This window comes from Physcomitrium patens, chromosome 14, assembly GCF_059467195.1.
Source record: "Physcomitrium patens ecotype Gransden chromosome 14, ASM5946719v1, whole genome shotgun sequence".
Lineage (NCBI taxonomy): Eukaryota > Viridiplantae > Streptophyta > Bryopsida > Funariales > Funariaceae > Physcomitrium > Physcomitrium patens.
The window spans coordinates 6938665-6952382 of record NC_143423.1 but is presented as its reverse complement, the minus strand read 5'-3'; positions in this window follow the sequence as shown (position 1 = coordinate 6952382).

Genomic DNA, 13718 nt, shown 5'->3' with positions numbered 1-13718 from the left:
ACATTTCCATTCCATAATTCACTTCACAATATTCAGAAACTCTCAATCCTCTTATTCAAAGAAAATAACAAACAAAAGAGAAGAAATAGCACCAAGCTTACCCCAGCTCACACTATCACAACAATGGCCCTCGGCTCACGACTCTTACACTCTGGCATCCTAATTAACTTCTACAACTCCTATATACTTTTCCCTAATTCTTTAGATCCTAACCGTAATTTTGTAATTAACCATTTTTAATAACTAAATCACTCATCTGTCCTCCTGAATTTCTTATTGTATGGACTATTAATATATTTTATAAATATCTTTCAAAAATGAATTAATATCTATTCTACAGTTGTACATAGTAGTTTTGGATTTTGAAAAATAAAAATTAGTTTATAATTTTGATTATTTTGTGAATCTCATAGCATGTATATAGATGAAATTTTGTAAGTTTTTTTTTCTTGTACTTGCTTTTAATATTTTTAAAAAATTTAAAAGTGATCAAATAATTAGATTTAAGGATAAGAGAATTTGATTGGATTAGGATCTCAAAGTTTTAAAATTTAGGATTAATGAGGGTTTTTATAATCCAAAAAATTTACTAATTCAATTAAAGCAAAATTTGGTAATAGCAATCTAGACTTAAAAATCTACACATAAGTCAAACTTTGAAACAATTTAATAGTTTAGTAAGGAAAAATCTCTACTAAAAGATCAACATTTGGATTAGAGAATGATGGCTTTTAACTTTTGAAAGTTTTAAGAGCTTTTATTTTAATTAGTGAGTTTAATTTTTTTAAAATTTTATGTACCTTTTAATTGGTTGTAAATTGAAATGTAGATGAAATTTGAGTTAAGATGAATGGTTTGATTAGTATTAATTAAGATCAATATATTTGATTAGTATTAATAGAGATTGATTACAATCTACTTTAAACTTTTTTAGGATCTTGTTAGAATTTAATTAAATTTTGATTATAGTTTAGTTAAAATTTGATTAAGATTTTATTAAGATTTGGTTAGGACTTAGAATTTATTTAGAATTGATTTAGGATTATATTAAGATTTAGCTAGGAATAGTTTAGAATTACATTATGATTTAGTTAAGATTGCTTTAAAATTTTATTAGAATTTGTTTAAGATTGATTTAAGTTTTGATTAGGATTTAGATTTTTTTTATGATTAATTTAGGATTATATTAGGATTTGGCTAGAATTGATTTAGGATTTTATTAAGATTTAATTATAATTATATTAAAATTTTATTAGAATTTTTTTAAGGTTCTATTTTTAGTATTTAAAAAAATATTTCTTTGATATTTTTTTAGAATTTATTTATTGTATATATTTCTTTAAGATTAATTTATAATTTTTTTTTATTTCTTTTAAAATTTTCTTAGGACTTCTTTTGAATTTGATTAAAGATAGATTAGTATTATTAAGATTTAATTAGAATTTATTTAGGATTCTATTAAAATTATTAGGACTTTTTGTTACAAATAATATTTTATCTTCCACAACCAAGTACCCAATGCATTCTCAAGTGCATTTTATAGAATATAATATTGTTGAATTTTTTGACATGTTTTTTTTTTAAAAAAAAAAACATTGGATTTTACCTTGAATTTAGTAATGTCTTAAATATAAGCATATGGCAAACTTAAATTAGTAATTTTTCATTCAAAAATTTGTTTAAAAATTGAGATGAATTAGAGGATCTACAACAAAGAATTTCTTACAATTGTGGATTTGTTTTGAAATAATACCATTATTTAAAAGGTGATTTTAGACTAAATACTATTTATATAAATCACAAGAATTTAGAATATTTTGTATTAGTACATGTTTTGAATTGTCACATAACTTATTAGAATATGTCTTAGTTAACATTTGAATTTAAGATCACTCATTGACTAGAAAAATAACAAGATTTATTAATTGTCTTTTTTAGACTTTTTTATCTTATATTTAAAGATAGGCATGGAAATTTTGATTAATAAAAAATAATTCTTTTGAAGCTAAAGTAATATCGTTTTCAAGAAATGAAATCAATATTGATTATTATTTTTTTTAATCAAATTTAATCAAATTTAATCAAGTATATCCTTAAATTCTCTTATTCATGATATTTAAAATAATTCTTTTAAATCTCATAATACATTGAAGTTTGAATTCAAAAACATTCTATTCTATTTCAAAAAATACTTGTATGTTCAAAAAAGTGAAGCAAAATTACATGCTCATTAAGTCTATCACGATTTTCCAATTGTAGGATATTTTGAATATAATAAGACCTTGAAGTTAATATGTAGAGATTTTTTGTGTCTTTAAATGTGGAAAGAAGTTAAAAAATTTATATAAATATGTGATGTTTATTCAAGCTAAAATAAAATCCTTGTCATAAGACAACTCTACTATGTCATTGTACATCATTTTAAAATAATAAACTAAAGAAAATAAATACAAAATATTTACCACTTTGATTCATTATGAAATCTCTTTAAGTAGTAAAAACCATGTATTATATAACAAAAAAATATCAAGTCGTTCTTCTAACCAAAGATAATAATAAAAAATAGCCATTAATTATCTATTATAAGAAAAAATTACCAAAAAATAATTAAAGAATTATAATTAAAAAACTATTGATTTTTCTTTGATAAAGTACCAATGTGAAAGTAAATTTTACCGTTTAATCTAAATTATAAGATGGCATCAATTAAGAATTGCTTATAATTGGTAGTATTTATTGAAAGAAGCAAATAATAATAACAAAAGAAGATCAAATGTAAAAAAAATGAAATAAACAAAATCAAACATTATTCACAGAAGCTTATTTATCAAGGCTAGAATTTATGCAAATTGACATGGTACATTTCAAATGTTTTAAGCAAGAAAAGTTTCAATGCTATCAAAAAGAGTTATACTTATATTATGGAGAATTTAAGTATATAATTCAACATTATTCAAAGAAACAATGCAACCACAAAATAAGTAATATGATTGCCAAAAAGTACAATGTGTCAATAAAAGAATTTTTCCAATGACAATAGTAACCATGCAATAGAAATCTTGTATAATACCTAATAAAGGTCCAATCCTCTTTTTAGATCTTTTATCTTGATTTATAATAGAAATTTGTTTAAGACCAAAAAATCACAAAATTTTAGCCTTGTTCGATTAAAGAGTTGTAGTTTTTTTTATAAACAAAGAATTTGTTAAAAAATAAGAAATATAATTAGTTAAAAAAACCAAACATGTATACATAAAAATAATTGATGGTAGTTTTTTTATCTTTTGGAGATGTCATTTATAAAACTATTTTTTAAATATAGCAACTAGTGGTTATAATAGCATAGTAATATTTAATGTCATTAGATCTCTTTTTAATCCAATTATATTAGGGTTATCATAGTTAGAAAAATATAATATTCAAATATACTAGATTTCTTGTAATCTTGATTTTTTTTATAGTTTAGCTTAAGATTTTGCCAGTTAAATAGAAATCCATAGCTCCAATACATCTAAACCCTTATTGATAGATGTGAGAACTTTCAAATATACTATAAACAAAAGTTCAATTTTTTTTATATATACGACATCTATTTTTGATTGAAGAAAGATTTTAAGTGGTATTTTAAGCCAATATTAAGATTATTAAGATGTTGTAGAAAAAAATATATAAATATTTTTTAAAATATTATCTATGTGATTGTTCTATCAATCTTCAAGAAAGAATCCAACTACCATTTGGACCAATCTATAGTATATGGCAGAATGAGTTGTCTACATTTAAAGAGTACATTGATGAGAACTTGATTAAAAACTTTATTTGCTATTTTAAATCTCTATTAGAGGCTCCTATCTTATTTGTAAATAAATAAAAAAAGATGGATTTCTCCAAATTTATGTAGATTATTGAAGATTCAATAAGATTACCATTAAAATTAGATATCTTCTACTTTTAATTTTTAGTCTTTTTAATCAATTCAATCAAGCAAAAATATATATAAAAATAGATCTATAAAAAGAATATCATTTGATATTCATTATAAAAGAGATGAATAAAAAATTATGTTTTGAACTAGATATGAGCATTTTAAATATAATGTCATATCGTTTGGACTTACAAATGTACCAATTATTTTTCAATATTTAATAAATGATGTCTTTTATAAGTTTTTTAATGGATTTATCAATTATTTTTTGGATAATATCTTTATTTATTCTAAGAATATAAAAAAACATGAATTTCATATTTAATGTGTGATACAAAAATTAAGAGATGTAGGATTATATGCCAAGATAGAAAAGTATGTATTTCACACTATTCAAATTCACTTTCTAAGATATATCATTTCAAATGATGGCTTTGTAATGGATTCTAAGAAGGTTTAGACTATCATCTATCGAAAGATCCCTAAGATAGTTAGAGATGTGTAATTTTTTTAAGGATTAGCTAATTATTATAAAAACTTCATTAAAAACTTTTCTCAAGTTGTGGCTCTTTTTATACATCTGATATGTAAAGATAAACTTGAATCAAATAAAAAAGCTAAATCAACTTTTAAAGTCTTCAAAATAATATTTATTTTTGTACCAATCTTGTATTTTGTCAACTTTTTAAAGATATTTTTTATAAAAATAAATACATCAGATTTTACTAATGGTGCAATTTTATCTTAAATAGGAGTAGATGATAAACTCTACCTAATAGCTTTCAATACCAAAAAAATTTTGGTAGTCAAGATAAACTAAAAAATTTATAAGAAATAACTTTTTATAATTATAGATTTATTTCAAAAATGGTGTGAGTCATCAAATTAATTCACTAATTGTTTTAGGACAAAAGAATGCATGTTGAATCAAAATTATAATTTTTAGGTGAAGATGTACTTAGAAGATGTTAAATGAAAGAAAATAATATAAATGGAGAAAAAATGGAGTCTTAGTAAGTCTTAAAGGCAATTATTTTAGTTGGTTTAAGGTTTTTACTTTTTGAGTAATAAGTATTAGTTATTAATATCAATGTCTATGTTTAAATTTCATCTATATATATTACTTATAAAAAAATATAAATATTAGTTAGTAGTTTAAAGAAGCATAAAAAGAACTTCATGTCTTTTTAGTTATTTATATAAAAAATAAGATTTATAGTAGATTTAAATTAATTTTATTACTATAAAAAATCATCAAGGTAAGAAAGTATAGCTTAAAATTGATTTTAATATTATATTAATATTATAATAATTTTTAAATTTTATTTAGAATTTATTTAGAAATTTTTAGGAATTTTTAGAGTAATTTTTAAGATTTTGGTAAAAATGAGTTTTACTACTTTAGAAGCCATTATGAAAAAATGTAGTAAGATTTCAAGGCTACATTATGTACCTAAGCTAATTAGGTTTTTTTAAATACCATGGTGAAATTAAAAATATAAAATTATTTGTTTTACTAGTAGAAAGTAGGAAAGCCAGGAGCTAGTATAGTCCTTTTAAGAAGGGAGGTGCAGAAGTTCCAAATGGGTTGTAGCACCTTAAAGGTAGTTAGGAAGATAAGACTAAGGCCTCGTGGCCTTTTTAGCAACCCATATACAGCACTTGTGAGCCGTGGTGAGGCTTGAACTCCTTATTTCTTAAGCAAGTTATCTTTGAAGTAAAAATTATTTACTTAAATTTTTATTTATTTACTTGTTATTTTTCAAACCTTCATAAGTTACTCATAATAACTCAAATTTATAAGTTTCTTACACCATTGAAAAGATAAAAAATCAAATTTTTTAAAATATATTTTTACGTTTATTTTTTATTTTTTATTCAATAAAAACTTGATGAATAGATTGTAACTAATTTTGTAGTATATAATTTCTTGATTGCACTTCTTCTACTTGTTTTGTGTTTTATTTTTTTTGTTCTTGTTCTTACTATTTTCACTTCACACCATCTATTACAAGCAACTCTTAATTGAGGTCATCTTATAATTGGATTGAGGAGTAAATTTTACACTCACAAACGGCATTATTATCTAGAAGATGCTTTTAATTTAGTCACTATTATTATATTATAACACAAATTTATAATAAAAATATAATCAAAATAAAACTTCAATTAATATTCAATAATAATTTAAGTTATTTAAATATAGATTTTATAAAAACATATTAGTTTATTTTTTTATCTTAAAAGCTAATAGATTAAAGGTTGATTAATAATTTCATCTTTTAGGTTGTGAAAATATTTTTACTATTTTAGAAAGGCCATAAATTAATAAAAATATGATAGAAGAAATAAATAATTTATATTTTTGATACTAAAAAATTAATTGGGGATAAGATTGGGCTAAAATGTTTTGAGGATAGATTAGAATGATACTCCAAGGTTGATTATTTGTAGGATAGAATTGAAATCTGACCTCTAGCCATTAAAATAGCTGCTTAGGACAAAATATAGAGGCATTTGGAGATTGACAATTAGAATTGGATAGCTAACTTTAAGCTTATTTCAGAAATACATGGCTTATTTTTATAGGATTTAGAATGAATTTGTAATTTTTATTTAAAGTTAGAGTATGTATTAGTGACTTTGAATTTATGCAATACAATTAAGACTAGCACTCTCAACTAGTTTGAGCAATTGGTGTCACATCTACATTTAAATTCATCAAAATTTGAAAGTACTTGATTGATTGGATGTGCTAAATGTATATAAATTTTTTTATTAATAAAACAATGTAATTAGAAGATATTTAGTTTTTGATACAAGATGATATCAAAAATTGATAATTTGAGGTTAGGTAGGATTTCTATGATATTTGAGAATCTATTAATTGAAATAAGGTGAAATTTGGAATTTTATTAGAAGACATAAAAATCAAGCTACATATCAATTTTGAATTGAAATCAATAATTGAAGAAGGAGAAATTGCTACTAGAACATGTACGTTAACTTTTAAATTGACAGTCAAGTAATATCAATATAGTTTTTTGGACGTTTTCTTATAATTTGTAAGTTGGATCATTGTTTATTAATTGTTGTGAAAGATTGAGGATGTATGGAAGTTTCCAGTCACTGTTTATTGCAAGGTTGTAAGTTCAGTGGAGAGGAATTGTAATTGAAGGAATTATCTTGATCAGATTCTGTGGATTGGAAGTTATTTGTTCCAGGGTTTGGGTTGTGCTTGTGTGTTTGTGAATTACACAGGGTACTGAAATTGATGTCGTGATTGTTACCGTATTGATATGAGAGAGTGGACAGTAGGAGAAAAAGTTAAGTGTTCTTCGGTATTGTAAGCATTCAATAGTAGTAGTTAATTGTGTGACCCTAACAATTGGAGCTCATATTCATGGTCTTTCCCTATGCTCGAATTCTCCTATACGGGTTTATTCTCATTAGATTAATTTGGAATAAGTAAAATGAACAATCACATTTTGGTGCCGCTATCGGGAATTGACAACATTATTGAGTGTTAGGAATTAACTGTTGAAGTAGTAATGGAGATTAGGAAGCAAACTCAGTAGAAATAATCAAAGAGTATGGATATTAAGAATGAGAATTTAACAGCAAAGAAAATAAAGCAATCAAAGGAAAGAACAGAGTGATCGCAAGCAAGAAATTTATTGCGTAATGAGCAAGATCGCAAATTAAAAAAGAAGCATCGACAAAGTTGGATTAAGCCGTGGTTGCATGCCTGTCGGCATATCCGATTGTACCCAGAAGACGATCGACCTCTAATATTTCAGAAGTACATACCATTAAAGAAATTACCAAGAGAACTCGCGGAGAGCGCTGCTAATAGTCCAACATACCTCTCGAAGCCGTTAACGAAAAACGAGGAAGGCATAGAGGAATTAGGTATCCAACTAGGTATTTTTTCAATTGGAATACATCTGATTCTAACAAGACTGGTTCTAAAGATCAGCATAAATGACTTGGCAATTAAAGACCAATTCAGAGTATATCAAAACTTGTCGTTTTTACCTCATATTCAACCAATAAAATTATTTGGGGATAATAATAGTCAATCGAGAAGGCCTAGGAGTTCGAAAAAGACTTTTACGAGAGATAGTTTTCATTTTAATAAGAAATTGAGCGGAAAATCGGCATCTTTAATGATGTCCAGAGGACCAGTAGTTTCAATTGCAGTTCAAATGGGTGCAGTGGACAATCAAACGACTAGCGTCGCATCATTACCTACTTTTCGGGATTTGCCAAGTACGGATCTAGATCAACATTTATCTCAATTCTTGACGGCGTATGTAGCCAATAATGGCAGAATTGAAGATATTTGGTTAAGATGGCTGCCAGCGACATTAAAAGACATAGCATTTGAGTGGTATAACCGCCAACCTATGGGACAATTTATCAATTGGGAGGCATTGAAAAATATATTTTTAGTCCATTTTTGATCAATTGATTTTAAGAATGTCTTAGAGAAAAATTAATGAATAGTAGAATGGTACCAAGGGAAGCGGTACAGTCATATTATGGTTGTGTAGCAGATATACTTCGAAAATGGCCAAATAACCAAATGCGAGAATTGTTTGTGTTGTCCATATTAGTTAATGGACTACACCTACCAGAATTGAAGATGTTTGTAAAGGAGGCCCAATCAGCCACCATTGCATCATCTCTTGAGCGAACGAAAGTATGGGAAGAATGTTACTATGACCAGAACTTAACAGTTGGAGCCACAATGATTCCATCTCAAAGAGGTTATCAAATGACAAATTGAAATGACGCATCGGAAGGTTATCTGGGAAAGAATGATTATGGTACAATTCTACAGGGAATCGTAGATGTCATTCCATTGCAAGCTATACCACCATCATCATCACATCCGTATGTACCTTATTCTGTGTATCAAAAATCAACACCTATGAAGGAATTGCCAAATGCATTGATATCAAGTGACCCAATGAGTCATTGCTGTTAACATTGACGAAAAAAATGGATGAATTGGCTGTGAATCTAGCCAAGGATAAAGAAAAAAGGCATAAACCAACCAATATGCGTCCCAATGTCTAGTGCAACAATTGTAAGGGGCAAGATCATTTAGTAACAGAATGTCCTTCACCACCCCAAATGACTATACAATATACCTTTTGTAAGGGCAAGCATATTACCACCAACTGTTGGAATTTACGGAAGCAACAACAACTCAGTTACCAGATAATGACTCAACCAACTTCATGGGATGTCAATCAAGTACAGACGAAAAATAGGTTTGGCCGGAATGGAAATCGAGCAAATAAATAAAATAAAAATTATTCCAATTTTTTAAACTCTGAATTTTACCAAGAAGGTGTATCCAATACTCACGGATTGGTGATGAACCAACTAAGATACCATCAATATCCACCCATAACGAAGCCAATGCCAGACTCTATAGTAACAATGGATCAACCAGGATCCTTTACTCATCCGACATGGAACAGACCTAGCCGTTATATACCAATAGAGACATCCATTATCCCTGAAGGAGTTGGCAGGAGACCACTTTGTTGCTATTGTTGCAGACAAATCAGACATTATGCAAGTGAATGTCTTTATCCAAGAGCTAGTGATGACTATGTTCCAATATGTGGAAATTGTAAGCAGTCTGGTCACACTTATCAGTAGTGCAATATGTCCTTTAATTATAATAATCGAGACTAGTAAATGCAAACAAGCCAACCGATGGAAGACAAAGGCCCTGTTCAACGAGACTCACTAGTACATCGTGTCGAGGTAGTGAACGCTGTCGTGTTGTAACACGAGTATACCGTGAAAATATAAAGAAAGGGAACTTTTATTAATGTTCAGTTACCTCGAATATTGGGAGCAACGACCAACTCCGATGCAAATATTGAGTGGCCAGGTTCAGTCACCCCGTTACAGTCAGCTGGGGGATACTGAAATGCTCCATTCGATTCCATTAACTGGAGGATGCACAGGTTCAGAGGGGGTGGATGTCATATTGTAACACGAGTATACCGTGAAAATATAAAGAAATGAAACTTTTATTAATGTTCAGTTACCTCAAATATTGGGAGCAACGACCAACTCCGGTGTAAATACTGAGTGGCCAGGTTCAGTCACCCCGTTACAATCAGTCGGGGGATACTGAAATGCTCCATTCGATTCCATTAATGGGAGTCAACAGGAAGAGAAAGGACCAATTCACACGACGGGTGAGCCTGGTTCAAAGAGCCAATTGGATCCAATTTCAAGAATCCAATCCGGGTCCTCTTACCCAATATGAGACCTGCATTGGTCAGGCAACCCAATGCAGTCTAATTACGGGAAAATTCAGGTCTTACTACGGGCCTCAGCCAGTCTGACGCGAAGGACCAATTTGATCCAATTATGGGAACATCCAGGTTACTACGGGCATCTTACTCAATATGAGACCTGAATTGGTCGGGCGACTCAATGTGAACTCGAGTACGGGGTTTCGATTCTGTTTCAGGCTGTCCTATTCTTTGTGCTGTTTCAGGGAACGTTGTTTTCGGTAAATGGATCTCTTAAAGGTAAAAACAGAGGAGAAAGTTCTGATGGCGGGAGCCAATTTCGGATCTAAGCTCTGACGGTGGGAGCCAATTCCGGATCCAAGACGAAAGATTGAAGAAATTCAGAGGATAAGGTTAGGAGGAGAATAAGTTTTTAGGGGGGGGTTTTTTTTTTTTTTTTTTTTTTTTAAGATCGGGGGGTTTTTTTGGATCGGAGAGCTAGCTTCAAGCTTTTTTTTCAAGGTTACTAGTTCGGTTTCATTAGAGGTTTTTTTTTTGAAGATCGGGGAGAAGAGCTTCATGCTTCGGGCGGGAGAAAGAAGACAGAGAATTGGGTTTTTTTTTCTTCATAGGGTTTTGGGAAGACTCAGACAATCGTTGCTGAAGTCAGTGTTGTAATGGTGAATCGGGATTTTTTTAATGAAGTGGGTTTGATTACTCTTGACTGTTTTGTGAAATTGAGTTACGTTTGTGATTGAAGAATTAAAAGGGTGTCTATAGGATTGAGTATGCGGAGTGCATGAAATTTATTGGGTTAATCTAATAGGACAGTGAGTGGATACAAGATCGTAAGTACAAAGGGGTATTGAAGATTAACAGTTTGGGTTGTTCGGGGTTCTCTGTAACGTCTAGAGACCTACCGACTGGGGCAAAAAAAAAAGACTTCGACAAGCAGTCGAAGAGCATCCGTATAGATTTACGGTACATTGTTGCAGTCGTTTATATTCCAGCAGTCAAAAATTGATAGTCTGCTTGACTATTGGTGAATTTCGATACTACCTTCTATAGCCAAACGTGCGATACGTTCTCGAGCAAGAAAGCACATAATACGACAAAAAGTGGTGAACCCGACGTGAAAGCTTGAGGTGGAAGGTATTGGATTTCGGTTGATTTTATCTTTATTTTATGAAAAACGAAAATAAAAATTTTGAAGGATTTTTGGGAGGAGTTTCTGCTGGGGATTCTTCTAAAAGACAAGGTATGCACATGGATCCGTCTATTGCTAGTATGTTTCAAGCCTTCTCATTATCAATGCAGCAAGAGTAAAGCAATGATCGAAAGGAAGCTTTGGTAACCAAAGCATTGAAAGCAGTGGTCAATAAAATTGATCAATTTGATGGGAGGAATATTTCAAGGTATTTAAGATGTTATGTTTGTGAAATGGAATTAAATCGGGTTTCTGAGAAGAAAATGGTTGCACTATTTGGACTTGCCACGATACCGAAAATAAGGGACCACATTACATCGATTACGGATCGTTGTGGGAAGTCATGGGAGGATTTTTCACATGCATTGAAAGACGAATATTTCTTGGAAGATGCTGATTGCGTTACTAAGAAGCTGTTTCTGGGATGGATTGAACGGCCCGATAAGAATTTGCAAGCAACAGAGCTACTAAGGGAATTTGAGAGGCAGTACTCTCAATTATCGAAGGTAGAAAAATTGACATTGGAGCCGAACAAAGTTGATCTATTTCTTCAAGCTGCTGATGGAGAATTGCAAGAGAAATTAGAACCCCTTCTTGAAGACAAAGAAGAAGATGAAGGATTGACAATGAAGTGGAAGAACGTTGAAGATGCGGTGGGGTTGCTTACAAAAAAAGAAAGGAGGAAGGATAGGAGCAATATTCCAAAAACAGTACAAGCACCCAAAGCTCCAGTACGTACAACACCACCGACAATGCCTACAGTTCAACCTTCGACATCCTTGTCAAAGAAAGCAGATATGGGTATGGAAGAAATTATACAAGGAATGCGAGATCTTCAAATCAAATTGGCAAGACTTGAAGAGAATACTTCTATAAACAATTCGAAGAATGTTTCAAAACAAGGATATGTACAAAGATGCATTTGGTGTGATGATGCTTCACACACTAGAAAAGATTGCAATGAATTTAATAATATGATACGGCAGGGAATTATTTGCTGGAAAGATGGGAAGATAGCATTGAAAAATAGAGAGGATCTTCTTCAAACCAATTTTGGCAAGGGAGGAATGAGAGCATTGGTTCAAGATTACCTAAAAGAGCATGAAACAGCAGCACGAGAAAGTGCAAGTTATGGTGCTAGAGTAGATGATGAAATTGGTGGAAGTACGGAAACTAGTGAGTTTTGGACTTCTGCCGTTTCTACAATGCAAGAAGGGAAATTACCTTGAGAAGCGTTATTGAGAACTGCAGCTACAATACGAGGTAGAACAGGTTGGGAGGATCTTGTTGAGTCTCTTTCAGTTCATGCATATATTGCTAAGAGCCAACATGAAGCTTTGATGGAAGAAAAGAGACGAGGGAATTTTGATGATACTAGAGAAGAAAATTCTTCTAAGAGGCAAACTCGAGGAAACAAGGCTCGGGAGGCAGCTTCACAAGAATTGCCTGTAAAGGATACCTCAGCATCATTGAGAGAAAAAACAAAGGAGACAAAAGATAAAGGCAAATCAATTGCTTATAAGCTACTTTCTGACATTGAAGCGGCAACAAATTTGAAAGGGGTGTTGGAAGAACGTATATTAAACGCTAAGGTGGAATTCACATTGAAAGAAGTTTTGGAAATTGCAAAGAAGGAGTTTCATGATGTTATTATTGACAGCATTAAGTGAAAGAGGTAATTAATGGGCGAAACTGGAATGAGTCATGCTATTGATGCAAGAATATGTAGAGATGAAGAAGAGGTTGATATTGGTTACAAGCAACCAACAAATGAAAAGAATGGGTATAATCAACGAGTACGTTTCGAAGATTCTAGTGATAAGGAAATGGAAACTTTGAGCCATTATACTCGAAAGCATTGGGCAAGGGCAACTACTGAGGTATTGGTGAAAGTAGGAGATATAGAAGAACCAATAGTTGCTTTAGTCGACCATGGTTCTGAAATAAATCTCATGTCTAAAGATCTTTATAAGAAGCAAAAATGGCCAATTGATATGGAACATGGATGGACAATTCGAGCAGCTAATAACACACGGGGCGAATTATATGGAGCTTGTCCAGATGTCAAAATTCGGATTGGGGATGTTGCGACGGAGCAATATTTCTTTGTTCAGGTTACAACGTCTTATCCGTTGATTTTAGGACAACCTTATATTACAACAACACGGATGGAAACAAAAGTACTTGACGATGGTTCTGCTTATGCAAGGGTACGTAGCGAGGATGAGAAGAAAGCTGTACAATTTCTAACAGTACCTCCTAACCATAAACGGAATTGAGATAGGTTGAGGTAGAAACCATTGCCAAAGATTGTTGA